The sequence below is a fragment of the Centruroides vittatus genome, unplaced genomic scaffold (assembly GCF_030686945.1).
Source record: "Centruroides vittatus isolate TY-2023 unplaced genomic scaffold, ASM3068694v2 contig_1863, whole genome shotgun sequence".
NCBI classification, from domain to species: Eukaryota; Metazoa; Arthropoda; class Arachnida; order Scorpiones; family Buthidae; genus Centruroides; species Centruroides vittatus.
Genome location: NW_027121147.1, coordinates 921,681 through 941,295, shown reverse-complemented (window position 1 = coordinate 941,295; position 19,615 = coordinate 921,681). Strand labels below are relative to the sequence as shown.

The 19,615-nt window shown below is 23.0% G+C and overlaps 1 protein-coding gene across 5 annotated transcripts in view; it reads left to right on the top strand.

Moving 5' to 3' along the window:
* Nucleotides 1-19,615, top strand: part of LOC136970008 (homeobox protein abdominal-B-like) — a 106,451-nt gene that overhangs the window by 14,851 nt on the left and 71,985 nt on the right. The window lies entirely within an intron of this gene.

The window sequence follows — 19,615 nt, the reverse complement described above, 5'->3', positions numbered from 1 at the left end:
AGTATACATTTAGGCTAAGTTTGATTTTGTTTTAGTACAATAAAAAATATTTTTGACATTCGAAACTATAAGAGAATTTAATTAAAAGAATCTTGTGGATAAAAATTTAATTAAAATACATTTAAAATATTGAGTTGTTAATATAAATAAATAATTAAGATTCTTTAATTTCATTTTTCTTCTTGTATTTCCATTAAAGATAGTTAAAACTTTAAAATTTTCCAATTAGGCCTATTATATTTTAACTTATAAAAGTGATTTTTGAATCATTTAAATTTGTTTTGTAAAGAGTAATTTTAAAAATAAAGTATTTATGACTCGTTCTTATTAAATATATATTTAATATTTATATCGATTCAATAGAATTAATTAAATTATTATCTCAGATGATTAATAATTTAATGAATTTTAACTTTAACTAATAGTTATTTATTGCATTGTAGGAGAATAAAATAGATTATAACTTAACTATAACTTAAAATCGATTATATATTATTATATTACTCTTAAAAACTTTATTTTTGGTGTGTGTGGTGTGTGTGTGTATATATATAATGTGTGTGTGTGTGTGTGTGTGAGGTGTACAGTAATATAAAATTTATATCTTTATATAATTACTTTCTCTTTAAAATACAATTTTGATCTTTTACAAAATAATTTTTCCTCGTTCTTATCTTAATTACAACGTTTAAATTTTTCAAACCAAATTAAAAACTATTGCTTAATTGATAAAAATTTATTACTTTTCTACTAGATTTAAGTCTAATTCATTTTCTTATTCTATTTATAGTTTATATTGTTATTTAATATTAAAGAATATATTTATGCTGTCGTTATGCCGTATTCAACGTCCCTTAAGGCCCTCATCTTATGTTATTACATAAGTAAATAAAATGTTAACTTATTTATATTGTTAAATGAAGTCATAAACTTATTTCAAATTACTATTGAATTTTTTAATAGTTATATTATTAACTTCTGTCTTATCACTAGGGTAACACAATCGTTGTTAGAAAGAGTCTCGAATCTTCATCCATTACTGCTGTGGATGATCATTAAACTCTTAGATATTGTGTTTACTATACAAGTGTATAATTGCGTTTGTCATATTCAAATCATTTCCTCTACTTATTTGAATTTTTCTTAATTTATCTATTTACAAAAGTAAAAGGGTCAGGTTTTCCTGGTAACACTTATAAGTGAATTTCTGAGTTTACTTAATAGATTTAACATAAAATATTTTTAAAAATAGGTGATAAAGAAAGGTATGAAGATGATAATCATATTTAATACAGAAATTCTTTAAAATATTTTGTTAAAAAGTAATAAATAACACTTAAATCTAGATTTCTATCGGTTTTAAAAAACAAGAAAAAATGTCTGTAAATATCAGTTTATTTCTATTTACAATTATTTATAAGCGATTGAATAATTAAGATAAATATCCTCAAAATTGAAAGAATTAAGATTTATAGTTATTATATCTTCCATTTTATTGTTTTAAGATTAAAACCATCCATATAGCCTAATATAAATATAAAAATAATCCGAATGCCGTAAATAGATTTCATTTGAAAATTGTATAATTATTTTTTAAAAAATGTGAAATCATTGTTTTTGTTTATTAATCTCTTTAATAACTTTTATATGATATTGAATAATAATTTATGAAGTAATAAATTGTAATTCTGACCCCTGAATGATATTAAGCTGTGAATTATTATTTTAATTGTAAATAATAATTCGATTTAATGTTATTTAAGTATATTATTTTTAATTAAATCTTAAAATAATTTGGTTTTTTTTAATTAAATTTTTTCCTTACTTTCCACACTTACAGAAATTCTAGTCACTCTACTGTATAAGCGCATTTATTTCAACATTTTTACATTAGTTTATTGTAAAAAAAAAAAAAATTAAAATTTATGACGATGCAAAAAAAATTTGTTTAATAATAGAGAACATTTGAAAAAACAAATAATTATTTTCTAATTAATTCTTACAAATACACATATTCTAACATAGACTATGTCTTCATTTAAATATTACATAACATATTTTGGACAAATAATAATTATTATATGTTACTAGTTACTGTTTTATAAATTTACGTATTATTATTATTTTTCATTAAGTTGCGGTTTATTATTTAATCTGTATCGTTGACGAGACAGCCTATAAGAATTACCCACTCCTAACAATTTTGGTATCATACTGGCCTCACCATTATGCCTGTTCCTGGAGCCTCGAATTCTTGGGGCCCCCATAATGCTGATATACAGCCATTGTCTGTAGAGCCTTTATTAAACTACTTTTCGTTTTCATATTATCGTTTCTTAATCTATAAATGTGTTTTATATTTGTTTAAAATTAAAAATATAATTTAAACAAATAGTCGTCATTAATTGATATAAATTAAATTTGAAAAATATTAGTGCTGATAATTTAAATTTCTTTGTTTTAATCATTTTAGCCACGTAAATCCATGCATAATCTTAAATCTTCAATCACGATTGTAACAAAATCGAATTAATTAAACATACAGATCATACATCTAATTTATTATTTAAAAAAAATGCATAAGATAGGATTTAAGGTAATATTACACCATTTCTAGATAGGTAATAGGATTGTAACTGAATACAGAAGTGTATGTAATGAGTATTAGATAAACTGAATAGGGCCCTAATTCTAAATCAATACTTTCATTTACTCAATTATACTTCGCTTAGATTAAATCTAGCATATGTAATTTTTTTATTAGCCCTTATAAACTCATGTAAAAGCTCATTGAATATTTTATAATAAAAAAAACTATTTTAATAATTACATAAATGTATGCATTTTAACAATTAAATCATTTCAATATGTTTGAGTGTTTACAAATTAACTACAGAGTTTTTTAGTAGTTTAAATTATAAATTTTCTAGAAATAAACCAGTAGACTTTAAGCTAAATTTTAAATCAGAAATTATATATAATTTGTCCATAATAATAATCGAATTATACAATTTAGGACTATTCTATTAATTTCTATTGAAATTAAGTGTTAAATCTACAGAAATATTCTGAAAATAATTTTAAAAATTTATTGTTTTGCCTAATATTAGGCCTATTCTTTCTTTCGTAACTAACCTATTCATTCAGAATTGAAAGCAATAACGCATAATTGAATATTGTTTATTGTGTTGTCATCCATATTATTCTTAATCGCATAACTATTTTCGGTTTTCTCATGCTCTGATATATAAACTATTGCAATCATGCAGTCAAAAAGTTTAATACATTTACATCTGGAATTACCGGAAGATAGAAATAAAATAGTATAATAGTGCATTAAACTCAATTCTATAAAATTCTGTACTATTTTATATTATATTTTTCGTAAGGGATGTATACTATAGGCCTACACAATACTGTTCGAAAGTGGATTATTTATAATAGAATAATTTTTGACTGTTGGTTGTTTTACTCTGTAAGAAAGATTTAAGGAATTCTAAAAATGATATATCATAGGCTTATTTCTTAAGCTAGATAATTATAGATAATTTAATAACAAGAAAATTATTAACTCAGTTTATAGGATAGTTTCCTTATTGGAAAAATATTCACTATTATATAACTATGCAAATTAAGCTTTCATTATTCAGACTTACTTAATAATTAGTATTTTGAGTCTCTCTTAAAATTCTTACAGAATTAAAAAACTTTTATATATAATAATATGCATGCCGTATGAAGAATGTGTAAATAAAATATGAAGATTCGTGACAGTAGACATACCATTTTATAATTTGCATACTCGTGAAGAGCGTGCGTGTAGCCTTTAAAAAAAAAAAGAACTGTAGATTAATATTTTTAAATGTTAAAAAATTCATTGTTTATAATATCAAATTTTATTCTAATGACTTGATGAATTCGATAAAAATATAATTAGTTTATTAGATTTTATCTCGCATTAAACATACGTGTAGTTTCTGAAACATAACTCCGAATATGTTTTAGTAAGAACTTAATTTATATTTTAATTTAGTACACTTCCTACAAAAATTTACGGTTTGTATTAGTCATTTTATGTGCATACCTATGTCAAAACAGAAAAAAAACACATATCGTACTACGCTAATATATAAGATATAGCCCACGCGAACTGATTAACATTGTTATGTCACTGCCCTTCACAAAACTTTGGCCTCAGCAATTTCCAGTTTTCTAATTAGAGCTCAAACCTGGCCTTCATCTGTACGTACGCTAGGAAGTAAATTTAACATTGGACAGGTTTACAGCTATCATGCATCGGAGGAATACAAAATAGTATTCTCCCTTAACTTATTATTGACTTGTAGAGGGCGGCTGCTTGGAAATGTTGCTGTTTAGTTTCAAAATTTTATCAATTCAATAATATTTTGCAGGACCACAATGTTGAGTGGACTACAGGGATCTTTTATTTCAAGTAAGGGACATCTGGAGATGATCTCAGATGATTCGGTTTTATTCGGTTGCTGTAATTCAACTTTTATTATTTTATTGCGGATTTATTGAAAATATAAATCATCAGTACATTCTAAAAATTAGCTTATACTAGACATTATTGTTACAAGAAAATTTATTAAATGTCTGTCTAAATTTAAAATATTTCGTAATTTTGTAACCTAAATGTTAGTGTAGCTTTGACTGTAATATTTGACTTATAACCTGATAGACTTCATTAAAGTCTTAATTACTTCGTCTTTACACTGCAGTTTATAAACAAAAGAAAATAAAATTTAAATAACTATTAATATTTTAATAAAATATATGAAGGGAAAGTAAAAAGTAAAATATGCTTATACAAATTATTATTATTTTTCGATATTTATTCGAGAGTTTCCTTCTACAGAATTTTTCAAATGATAAAATGTTTAAATTGGAATATATCCAATAACTTTAGGATAAATGATATCTTCAAGGTCGGAAATTATTCTGGCAATTATATTAGTTAATTACATATATTCTTTTCTTTGAAGGATATTCAATTTAAATATGCTATTTGATCATAAATAATAATCATCAATATGTGAATAGGCCCTATCAAATTTAAACTTGTGAACTTTATAAATATTTGTTGCAATATTTATGGAGTTTGAAGTTGAAAAACTGTTTCGTTTTTCAACTTCAAACTTATAATTTGAAATTTAATTAAAAATGTAAAACTGTAAAATAACTTTATCGTTAATTAAGACAGTATGCAACTGGAAAAAATGAGCTATTTCTATTATTTTATATTAAAAACCATAGAGTAAATTTGTTGTTCAGATCGATTTGCTAATAAATATTTTTAATATTATATTTTCAATATTATATGATCTTTATACGTAATAATAAATTGGAATATATCCATAAAATATCTCATGTTGCAATAAAATTCGTTCATGTTTACTTTAAAGCTCACCTGCACAGATCATCGAGATGCTACCGTTGCAACTAATAAAAATGCTCTATTTCCCATCAGAAACAATTTAAATTATTTAATATTTTAAATTTATTTTCTTTATATAGTCTCCTTCCGATTATTTATTCATTAATAAATTAAAAATTAACGAGTTTAATATAGTTTTTCTTTCGATTTCATCTAATATCAACCAAGATCAATAGATTTATTGTCTTAACAATCTGAAGCAAAATACTGTAAATAGTCTCTGCATTTTAAAAAATAATTTTTTTTTTAAATTATTATTTAATGAAGCGTTGTAATAATTATTTATAAATATATATTACAGGTTTCTTATTTTATGTAGGACGTACTGTACTTACGCATAATAACGAAGTTGCTTTAGAATTTACTCGTTTCATTTTACACTCCGTTGCAGCATTTATCGAAAAGATTTTACGAAAGAATATAGCTTATGCATTTCAAAAATAAGAAGATTCTCACAAAAATTTCACGAATTCGCGAACGGCGTGCGGTAATGAAGGGAAAGTTTTCGCGATTTAGTCAAAGATTTTCACGAAACACGTGGCATTATGCAAAATAGAAGCGAAGAATTTCACAGATTAAAGGAACGTTTTCAATAAATCTAAGACAAACTATTATCTCGGTTTCAATATTATTATTTCTGATTTTAGTTGGATTGTTTCGTTTCCTGTGGTATTGTAGGTTCCCTTCGTTACTGCACGTCGTTCGCGAATTTGCAAAATTTTAATCGTCAATCGCAAAATCCGTGTATCGATTCGTGAAATCTTTGTGAGAATAATTGCAAAGATCTTACTTTTGAAATACATATTTTCTTTGTTCTAAATGCTGTAATGGAGTGTATTTACAGTTTTAATCATAAAGGTATATGAAACCGTCTCTAGCACAATATTCAAATAAACATACAACTTTTTAAAATATTTATTTATTTATTTATTTAAATACAGAAAAGATCTTCTCTTTCTTTTCCTTTTTCTCATCCTCCACTCTCTTCCTTTATTTAGGTCATTGAGTGGTCCCTACCCCTCCTTTCTTAAATACAGAAGAGATTCTAATTAGTAGAATTTTATAATTAAAAACATAAAAAGTTCTTCCATACTTAAGTCTACAATTTATCTGGGAATATTTACAAAAGATAGGCTACTGTCAAGTCACGTTTGCTATTTAATAGCATAACAATAATTAGAAAAGAAAAATGTTATTAATGCAGTTATGAAATATGTAAATTTATTGACATCAATAAGAAATATACAGGCCTATTTAATATATTTAGAATTACTACTGCATTGATGAATGTATAAATAAATTGTGATGCATTTTTTTACAATTTAACTGCGTTAAAATAAATTACGAATATATATAAATAAATGCATTCATTCTATGAATATATATATACTGACTTTATCAATATAGATCAATAAAATTATTATTATTTCTTTTTATTGGATGAACACTGATTAATGTGACTAGATAGAAGCTGTCACATATAAAATTATATAAACAATAAAAAAAAATGAAACCATTCAAAACAACAACAATTACACAGCAGAGGATACATCTAGAATTTGAATTTTTTTTATTTACTATTAACATTATAGCTGTCAGCACGAATGGTGTTATGTGATGTCTTATAATTCTACGTGTTCTATTTCTGTTAATTGTGAGTCATTAGCGCTTGTTTAGAAGAAACCGAAAAAATTATTATATTTTTTAGTCAGTAAGCATATTGATAACATTTATCTTTGTTTAAATAAATAAATAAATAAAATGTATTTTATTACGTTTAAAAAATTTTAAATAAATTTGTCAGCTGAAAGTTCATTTTAGGCTATTATACTTTATATATAAAGCTAAATTAATTTTTTAAGGCTTTTTAATTTTTTAATTCATCATAATGAAGTTTTTTCTTAAATTTCTTCATATAAAAACAGTAAAAATTCAAAATGAGATTTTCAAATATTTATAAATAGCTAAATAATTATAAAATATGACTTTTTTTAAAACTGTAAATTTTAAAAACAGAATGTTTATTACAAGTTACATCAATTATTTATATATATATATTAGGGCTTTTTTTATTAAGTTGGAATTTAGGCTAATTTCAAGTCAAACTTCCTATGAAATTTTGTAAAAATTTTCAAAGATTCTCAGAATTTTTGTAGTGAATCTTTGTAAACATTTTAAAAAATCTTTTATTGACTTACATTATTATTTATAGATTTGGTTTTAAAAAATATCGAAAGTTTTTATCTAATATTATTCCAATACGTTATTAAAAAATTATATCCAATGATTAATAACTTTAAAAAATGTCTTTATATAATTCGTTATACATGAAGTACAGAACAAAACATATTAAATCGAATTTTTATCATTAATTTGCATTAATCAAACTTATTAAATTTATTAATCTATTGGTTGAAATTATTTAACTATTTTTATGTTTATTTTACAGAAAATTGCTTAAAATTTATATATAATAATACAGTTAAATGTAATTCTTATGTAATATTTCTCATACTTTTATCAAATATATAAAAATCGTATTTAATGAAAACTTTGGCTGTTTTGATTCAAATAATTACGCCAAATATTTTATTTTATTTATTTTTCTTCTCACTTTTATAATTTCATAAAACATAAAAATTGTTAAATATCTACTCAGTTTGAATAAGAACACATAAATTTGTTTTATAGAGTCCAAGTATCTGAAGAAGTTTCAATGAAATGGGAACGAAAGTAATAAAAAATAAAATTGTCTAAACCTATATCTTATTATATTAAGATGCAAATCTAGTGTAGTACAACTTCTTTTAAAAATGATCCTCTTGTATTTTTTTAAAACGATTCTATTATAACGTAAAGATTTTCAAAATATAATAAACGTGCTTAAGTTATAATATGAAAAATACAGTCGAACTTCAACAACGGACACCTGTAAACAGAGGCCATTTTCAGGAACTTTTTTTTAAAAAAAATCCATACAAAATAATTCCAAAATGGTTTTATAACGTACAGTAGATGAGTAAAATTAGTTTAATATTGTTTTGATTTACATTCAAGTATACCCTATTATTGATTTGATTATTTTATAAATAATCTAGTACACTTTTCTAAACAGAGAATTATGATATCTACTCATTAATGGATTATAATCATTTCTTAAATAGCAAAATACTAACTTGTTTTTTGAAATTTTTAGCTAGTTATTGGTCAATAGCAAAGTTTGTTCCTCAACAGTATCGCGTGACAACAGTTTCGTGCACAACATTGTAAATCTTTGTAATAGAATATTGGAATTGGTGGTGTATACTTCGTGGCATCTCTCTTAGCTTTACATGCTTCAAAACGTTTGAATGTATCTCATTTATTTTAATAGATGTTATATACTACAGCCTATATATTAGGTCTATATTATATTACAAGTAGAGAATTTGTTGAAGTATTTAACTCCGGATTTAATTTAATTATAAATTATACTTGCAATAATTGCATTTTATTTCATGTTTCGTTTATATTAAACTTGTAGACTTATTGGATAAAGTTACCAAATTAATTCAATCGATTTTGAAAATTTAGAGTTAAAAAAGTAGAACTGTGTTATCTGAAAGACGACAAAATTCTGTTTACTATATATTTAAAAAATAGAATTAATTAGTCTACGATAATTAATATTTAAATTGGAAAAATTGCAAATTTAAAAATTTTTATTTTGATTTATCACTTAGTTAAATTGGAACTATGTAAATAAATTTCTCTCTTTAAATATTTTGATATGTCTTTATTATATAATTATTATCATGCTATTTTGTAAATTATTAAGATACTTTTAATTCTTGATTCTTTATAATAAGAAATTTTTTCAATATTACTTTTTAGACAACGAAGTTTTTATTAAAAGCTTTTACAGATTATTATTTTCTTAATTACAATATACCGAACGTTGAAATATTAAATAATTTACAGGAAAAAAAGTGATCATACGTTAATCAAACTCATAATTAAGATCTAATCAACTATGTTTGCTGATAGAAATCGCACTTCAGAAACCGGTAAACTGTCCTGATAAAATTCATGCGAATCACGATTTTACTACTTTCAAAGTTTTTTTTTTTTTCTTATCTTTCTTTATTGTATGAACTTGATTTAAAACAATATTCCACATTATAATTGTAGATTCAAACAACAATAATAATATTTATACTTTACTGAAAGCAAAATACATTACAATAAAACGGTTTTTAAATTGAAATGATTTTATTTAATAAAAAGGATAAATAAAAATAATAATTAATTGATTGAATTTATTATAAAATTTAATTGTTTAAATTCTAGAGATACATTACATACAGCGAATATGGATTTATCTAACAATACAAATTATATGAATCAATGATGAAAATAATGAATACAGTACACGTTCGAAATTACGTAGTAATTAAATAGAGTGATATACAAGTAGATAGGATACATTTAAATTTAAAAATCCAAAACTATATTCAGAATTTTTGAAAATTCTAGTCTAATTGTAGTAGGCTTGTAATATTTTAAGAGTCGTTTCAAAAATTATATTAAAATGTTTTATATCTATAAAACCGTGCTGTAAATAAAACTTTTAGTTATATCATTTTAAACCCATTCGAAATTACTATGAACTATAAATAACATTTTTCTATTATTACCCAGCCGTTTCCTGTCAAATGTATTAAAAGAATAAAACGTAACTTACTGGTTTTTTTTTTTTTTTAAGAAATGTTTAATTTTTATTCACTATTTTAAAATAAATTTATCAACATCAGTTTTAAATTTATTTTAATAAATATTCTCTTTAGAAATAAGCTAGAATTAATGGGAATAGGCCTTCTTACGGCTATAGTTATCCAGTCTAACAGAATAAACATTTTTCATATTATAGACTCTAAATTTTTTAATTAAATATGTTTTAATTTTTTCTGTATTTAAATTCTAACTTCTTACTTAATTTGTTACTGGATATTTAAAAAGTTTAATATTAATGGTCATAAAGATCTTACGTTAGACATTTTGTTTTCGTTGTATACGCAATATAATAAAAATAAAAAATTCGAAAAGAAGTCTCTATAATATAGCGATTTCGAAATTTAGTAGAAACAAGCCTATACATATTTCAATAAATTATGTTTTTAATATGTAAAGTATTGTGAGGAAATTAATTGTAAAATAGTATTTTCCGCCTTCATCATTTCAATTGCTGATTTGTCACATATAAAAAATATAACTTATTAATATTATATATAAACTTTCATTCATTAAACTTCTTAAACATTTAGGCTATTTTAAATGCAAACTTCCAGTGGATATATTTTCTACATAAAGAAAGTGTCTACACGAATTAAAAAGAATTTTTGTAGTGGATTTTAAAGCTTAAACATGTCTATAAATAAATGCATATAATATTTTTCTGAAGAGTAAATCTCTCTACCGACTGGCTCAGTTCAATGGACTCTACACACGACATTTCAGCTTCTGTTTAGACCTAAGTTGTCAATGAGTCATCGTAATTTTTTCTCTAGGAGTGACAGCCACGTGATTTCAAGCGTGTCTTCCCATAGCTAATGGTATACGGCGTGCGTGTGATAGTTGCAGAAAAATCACGTATTCGCACGGTAGTTTTTCAATTAAGTCTATTGCTTTGAATAGTCACTAAGATGCCGTAAATTACTTTCTAGGAATGACTTTTATTATTTATCATAGAACAGAGTATCATGTCTCCATTCTATTAATTCAATAGACTTAGGCCTACTTTTACTTTTAGCATTAAATCAATCTCCGTTATATCATTAATTTCCAATGTCTATTTTAGTAAATTGTTTAAGAATATACGTTAAATATAAAGAACAATTATTTTTAAAAAAATTCATAAACAGATATTAAAATAACGAATTAAAATCCATTAAATAAAATTAAAATTTTTAAATTACATTTTCCAAAAATAATTTTCAGAGCTCTCGTTATAGTTCATTAATACCTAAAATTAAACAGACGTCATTAAAAATAAATAATTTAATTTTGTTTGATGAAAAACTTTAACTCGTGAATAATGAAGTGAGAGAAAAATATTAATTTATGACTTTCATCAAACATTAACTTCACGTAGTCTACGTTACGCGTTTTGACGCAAAAATTAATATAAAACTTTTTTATGTCAATTATGAAAAACGAGAAGGAAATATATCGTACTATTGGTTACTACTCTCCGATTGACAGACGCTAAGACCGCCTTCTTCATTCCTATTGGATATAGCATTCTAACAAAGCGTGATATCAGAGTTGCCAAGGCAATGTTGCTAAAATTAGATAAGAAGAATGAATTAAAAAAAAAAATTATTTAAAAATTGTTTTGTTCTTCAAATTTCGCATTTTTTAAAATTTACAGATAAATAATTATCTTAATTATAGATTAAACGTAATCTTCTAAAATTCTAAATGATGATTTAATTGTTTTTAAAACTTTATGATATTCAAATATTCACGTAAAATAAATAGGTTGTTTTATATTTAAGTTTTTTAGTGAGTTACTTTTACCCGATTAAGGTAAAAAGCAAAATCATTTTTTAGAAATTTTAAAAAGTAAATTATTATTTTGAAAGATTTTCTTGAAAAGAATAAGTTACATTTCCATGGACATTTATCTGTTTATTACTAGACTATATTTAGATCCATTGTCTTAATACAACTTATGAAAATTTCTTGAATTAAATGAATTTTTTATCAGTATTTTCAAGAAGGCTGTTATGATTTAGTTTTCAATTGAAACAAATTTAAAATATTTTAAACTCGACACATTTTCTCTACTTAATCATAAATTACAAGTGATCCTCTGAATTATACATTTAATGTAAATTTTTCAGAGCATCATTATGATTAGACCTACAACTGTATCTAAAATATCAGGCTAAATAAATTTGTTCGATGATGATTTCCAAACTGTCAAACATTTGTTTAAATTTAAACATTTTGAAAACGAATTTAAATAAATTGTGTGTGATTCAAATTAAATTAAAAATATAAATGATTTATATAACAAATTTAAAAGTAGGTCTACTTTATACTGATTAATAATCTCAATATTTGATCGGTAGGGTTTTGTGCCTCTAGAAAAGAAAAATTAGCTATTTAAATTAAATATAAAAAGTTTGTATTATGATATATAGCATTTTTAAATTCTTAAAATTAACTATAAGTCTATCATATAGAATAGCATTAAAAGTTTAAAACAAAGTATATTGTTAAGTAAAAGTTTTATTTTTGTAGCTTGCAATACTAAAGAGAATATCTGTAATGAATCAACAATAAATAGAATAAAATATGATTTTTGGAATATATTTTAAATATACTCCTGAATTAAAAGATGAAGATATTTGTAGAAAATTATGTTTTTATTTTAAATTTTTTAAATTTAAAAAGATTATGATAAAACAAAACTATTAAAATTGATTATTTGATGCTGTTTGAATGGTGAAATACAGATCAATTTCTTTTTAATACGCTTATTGTCAAAATTAGACCCAATAGAGTAATATATTCTCATTTTATCTTAAAAGATCTTTAACGAGTGAGTATTTTTTTAAAGAGTAAAAAATAAAATTTTTGTTAGCACTTTGTTCCTCCATTACTTTTACGTGTTTCGATGAATATCTCGAAAACCATTTGAGACGGACACTTTGGGGCGACAGAACATCTCCCGTACAAAATTTGGTCAAGATTTAAATAAATTGGGAAAAATTCGAATATTGTTATGTATTTTTTATTGTTATTTTTTTATTTTATAAAATATTAATAATTTAGTATACACAAATTTTAAAAAGTACCGTAAGTTAGGCCTATATTAAAATTATTTTCATTCAATTATCTGCGTTGATTTGTTATATTATTTTTTAACAACTATAAAATTTAAATAGTATAATAATATTTTTAAATTTAAATATTTGATTTGTCTAAAACTAGTAACATAGTAAAAATCCTGGTACCGTATAATTTATTTTGGTTGCATTTTGAGATTGTACCTTAGGTCTGAGGCCTAACCTTACCTAACTTAACTTATAAACCTAATAAACATTCTCTGATATTACGATATTATGCTTCAGTAGATTCACATTTCTAAACGTTGTAGATCATAAAAATAATAGGCTTATAGAAAATAATCTTGAAAAAATCATCGTCATAAGTCTAACCTGTTGATAAAAATTTGCAATAATAGCAAAATGAGAATATTTCAAAAATAAGATTGGTTATTTTTGGAATAATGTGAATCTAAACAGTAGACATAGGTATGTATGGAAAATGATGTAAGCTTAAGAATTAAAATAAATTATTTCTATTTACAAGGTCTGTAAACTATACTGTATGCTTGTTATATAAATAGGCAGTTTGTTGGATTTTTGTAAAGGCTAAAGACAATACATTAAGTTATATATATTATAGATCAATGGCATAATGAAACTTTGTGCTTATACAAAAAGAATTAATAATAATTCTTATTATTAATTATTTTTGTATTTTGATTATGCCATTTATTGTTAAATCTATCAAAAAGCGTATCAGGAAAAAAATATTTATATTTTTGGAGAAAGTGTTGATCTTAATGAATGCATTAAAATAACCGTAATAGTATCTTACAAATTAGTGTGAACAGATAAGTAAACCTACTTTTAAATTTTGATTATTTTTTAATTTTAAATTATTATACCTCATTTTTTGTATTTTATTAACTTTGCATTTATAAGTGCCGTTTTATTTTAATATTCTATGTAAAATGTATAATTAACCTTTAATGTTAAATTGTATATTCATGTTTAGTATTTATTTTTATTTCTTTCTTTTTTTGTAAATTGTTAATTGGAAGTGCCGAGCGAGAATCCTTTAAATAAAAGGTGTATGGGTATGTGTGTGTGAACTAAAAGTGAATAATTGGTCACTAAAGAAAAAAAAATAGAAATATAGGACCTATTACTGTATTGTTATTATTTAATTAATATTTTATATGAATTTGTTAACAAAACTTAATAAATCTCTGGTCTTCACAAGAATGAGAGTTCTTTCGGTGTGGCCTACCATAATATTTTGTGAACATAAGAAATTCTATTACCTGTTGTTTGAGTAAAACACTACAACATTTCTTACATAATCATTCGCAGGTGTTTGCATGCTAAAGACTAACAAAATTCTTGATAATAGGTCTAAAGTTTATAATCTTAATTAAGCTTAATTCTACTCTATTATTAAATTTTACTTCGTTCTTTTTATCTTATAAACCCCCGCTATAAATATTCTGCTTGTTTATCACGTAGGCCTAATGCTTCTGCTACATTTAATTGTCTTTATGAAGGTGTCCATTCACTATTATTACTTTCTTAAAAATAAATAATAAAAAGGGATATCGACAAGAAGAATTGAATGAAACAGTAATTATGAGTACCGAATGTTACAGTAATGTTTAAAGTATTATCCTGGCGCACAGTTTTATCTCAGATGCTTCATTATAATCTGAATATAAATCAGTAAAATATACATTTTTTAAACAGCTATACAGGAAGGTTATTTTTATTTATTCCAAACATTCGTGATAATTTTAATCTGTATGAAAGTCATTGATAATTCAAATGAATAAAGCTATATCATAGCGTATTTCAGATATTCTTTTAATTATTTAGAAATATATTTTAGCTAAGGTATTTTATCTCTTTTAATGTTAAATTTATTAAATACATGACTTTCAATTGATAATTTAAAAGTTATATAGACTTACTGCACCTCAAAGTTCATTGAGTAAAGTGAAATTCTTGTTATATTTGTTACCATAGATTAGCAATTTTTTGCCGTAGGCTAAACCCTTAGGCCTACCGAAAGAAATAAATTTTTATATATATTACTTATTATACAAATTTATAAATAAGAAAATAACGTGTAAAATTTACTTATCGATAACAAAATATAACGAAAATTGGTTAAAGTATTTATATTCTAAATGATTCTGTCTTTGGCGTTGCTTTTTTACAAACAAAAGGACTACTTTAATATATAAATTTTAAGGAATTTAATATGTTTAAAGTAAAATTAATAGATACCTTTTAGTCTTAGACATTTTCATTTATTATTTTATACAATGGTGCTTTAATGAAAAAATAGAACATATTTTCCGAAAAAAATACTTTTATTAAGGAAAATATTACATAAATAGAATGCTTTTAAATAAAAATTCAAAGTGTTCATTCTGAAGAATACATTTTGCTATAAAAACAATAGAATTTACAGATAGAAGAGAAATTCTAAGCTTTCATTTTGCTCACAGAAAGTTCAACATAAAAATTTTGAAACTGACTTTAGGCCTAAATCTTTTGTTTGAATTAACTTACATTATCGAATGATCAGTTTCTACATCAAAAATAGTCCCAAATTATAATTTATTTATCTAATTTTATATTTTTTATTAAATCTAAATTTTAATTTAAAATCGCAGTGATGATAATTTTACCATTAAAATTCTAAACATCTTTATTTTTTGAAAAATTGTCGAATTTAAACGCTTTGTTGATTTTATACCTTAAAATATTTATTACCTTGAAACCATGCATCTTATTTAAAATACAATAAATAATTGAAAAATGCTGACAACTTTTAATAATAATGTTAGGAATACGTCTGCTAAATAATAGGCTGTAAGCTTCAATTATAGTTCTATGTAGTCTCTACCTATTTTGTTAATTTTGTTTTTTTTTTTAAATATTTTTGGCAAAACTTTTATACAAATAATAATAAATTAGTAATTAATCTATCTATAAATCTAGAAATTATAAACGTATTTTCATTTTTTCATATCATTTTTAGACTATTTATGAAAATATTTTTAGTTAGGCCTCTAATTTATACAATATCTGCAATAATTTAAATAGGAAGATATTTTTAACGGAATGATATCTAGAACTTAGGTAACTAAATTAACCCCTAAAAACCCAAATCTAAAATCTAAATATGTTTGTAACATGTAGCAACCTGGTTAGACTGAAAGAATTGTTTTAATTTGGCAACTTTGAATTTATTGAGAATTAAAAGGAGGATTGATAATTATCAATTGTTCTTTTAAGGAAAATAGTATTTTAATTTTAAAGATAAAATAAAATAATTTATTTTATAACTCGACAAAAATCTTGACAAAAAAAAAATAAAAATTTCTTTGTTGAAATATTGAAACAAATATTTTGTTGAAAAGTTTTTCAAGAATTTGTATACCAATTTAATATGCCATTGTTATCTTTTAAAAGAAAATTTGGTGTTAATTATTTGTTTTTTTTCTGTAATTATGTAAAATGAAAATTATGTAGATGTATAGATATAAAATTTTAATACATACCTTTTATAAGTAAACTTGAAATAACCGATTCGGTATTGAAGGTAGCAAACTCTACAGTCCACTGACACAAAGTAAAGCAGGCAGGGTGGTCAAGACAACAGAGATGACATAGATTTATCACTCCTGTGTTACGCGGGAGATAGTATAATAAAATCTTTGTTGTAAAAACCCGCTTTCTATTCTCGATTCAAAATAAAATTTTCATCCAAAAATTCAGAATAAAGTTTATTTATGTTGTTATTCTGATGTTTTAAGTTAGGTTTAGTATTTTTTTAATCTTGTAAACTGACAGAAATGTTAAAATTAATAGTGAATATAATAATATAACATTGTAATTTTTAAGTAAATTCAGTCAATTTAATTAACGATATTTAAATAACTCAAAATATTATCTTAAGATTAAATGTGTTTAAAAAATAATATTAAGTGGAATTAATGCTTAAATGTTTTCAGAGCTGTTGTCACTAGAAAAAAAGACATCCAGACATTTCGTTTGGTCAGATACTTTCGAAATGTCTTCATTTATTATTATTATTTTTTTCCTTTAAGAACCACTTAATGTCTAAATTGTGTTATTAGAAACTTCGATGAAGTCGACGTAATGTAATTACAGATTTTAGAATCCTAAATTTAAGTCAAGAATGTTCGAATAGTCTCTACGAAAAGTCTTTGTCTCTTCTGTAATCTATGCATCACTTATTTTTAATGAACTGTTATTGTTTGTTGCTGCAAATATAATTGTCGTTTAAAAAGAAATCCAATTTTATTTAATTGTTCACGATTTTTTTTCAATAAAAATCTACAATTGTATAATTATAAAAAAACGTTTTTGAAAATCTTTAGTAGTTCCTGCTCTTTACAACACTGTCTTAAACGTATTTTTGTTTTTATTCTATTAAATCATACTTTTCTAAACTTTTTTTATTTCTATTTTATAAGCCAGTTTATTTTTTACATTCAAAATAAGTTTTTACATATTTTGAGCCTATAATGCATAGTTTATTCTCGATATTATAAGCTACCTTAGGTGTCTGCTCCCACTTACAGAAATGCCTCCAAGTTTCATTAGGTTGATTTTAAATAAAAATTAGTACTTTATGTAGAATTATAGTGGAAGAAAAAGACGTAAATTTATGTATATTAGTTAAATCCTAAATTCAGTAGATTTAAAATAAATTTTTAAAAAATAAAACGTAATCATTTATAAAATTACATTATTAATTGGATTTCTTAATTTATATGTTATGTTTTCTGTTTATTTTTGTATATTATTTTAATTCAAATTTGTTTGTTTGATATTTAGGCTATATAAATGTTTTATACAAAATTTTGTGATATTACTAAGTACAGTAGTCTTTATAAGTTTTTATAATTACTCGGAATAGTAATCTATATATTATCGAATATTAAATTAGATATAATTAAATTATATTATTATAAAATTACTTAATTTTAAATGTAAATTTTACAGCTACGTTCATAAATTCAAATGACTTTTAAGTTTATCATATAATTCAATAATTATATATATATTTTTTAAATGTACAGTATATGTTTAAATGTATTTATAAATACTAAAGTAGGCTAAACCTATGCTATATTTTAAAATACAAATTGGGATTATATTAAATATGAATGAATAAATTTATAATATTTGCTACGTAAATAAAAGACAACGGTATTTAATTTAATTATTATATTTAAAGTTTAAAGATTATCTTGAAAATATATTTAAATTTAAAACAATTTACAAAATTCCAACTTTGATAGACATAAATGTATATATATATTGTTTAAAAACTGTTTAAAACTAAAATAAACTAAATAAAATGTTTCTAAGTTACTAAAAATTAAATTTATAAGCTGATTTAATTATAACAAAGACAATAATTAGATGAAATTTGTGTTGGAAACATTAATATTAATAAAATAAAATAAAATGATAAAAATTCTAGCATCAATTAAAATTAAATTTTAAATTTTTTTAAATTTATTTTATTTTACTTTTGAAAAATAAAAACGCAATAATTTATAAAATTATATTATTAATTAAATTTCTTAATTTATATATTATCTTAATTACATATTCTTGATTTCTTTGTATTAAAAAAACAAAAACAATTATAGGCCTAAGCTGAGTGGAAACAATTTCAACTTCAATTATTTTTATTTGATGTTTTAATAATAAATAAAACATGTTATACATAAATTTGGAAATTTTATTTATTATAAATACATCATTCGTATGTTCATTACCATAGGAAATAAAATAATAACATTTTTCATTATTAATTTAACTATAAATCTCATACAGAGTTTTTGTATCGTTAAAATATCGGAAAAGCAATTATATTTCGAAAATCATTAATATTGGAATCTATATTTCATCTTTGTCTTTATTAAATTTATTAAAACAATATAATAAATATAGATAGATAATTTAATTTGTATTATTACCAGTTATATGTATCAGAATTTAAATCAGACTATCATTCTATTAGCCCTTATCTAGTCATTTAAATAAATTAACGTTGCCACGAAGACCAGCTGCATATAAATATTAATACATAAACATTGTTTTTTAGGGCGAGTTTTGTTTAATTAGACAATAACATTCCTAACAATCCCTTTTTCTATTTATGGCACCGAATGAATAACGGTGAGGAACTCTTGTATAGGCACGTAAAAAAATTAATGAACACCATTAGGCACTTTTTATGGGTCTCAGCGATTCGAGCCCATGACATTGGAGTCGTAGACGACAATAGTTTTAC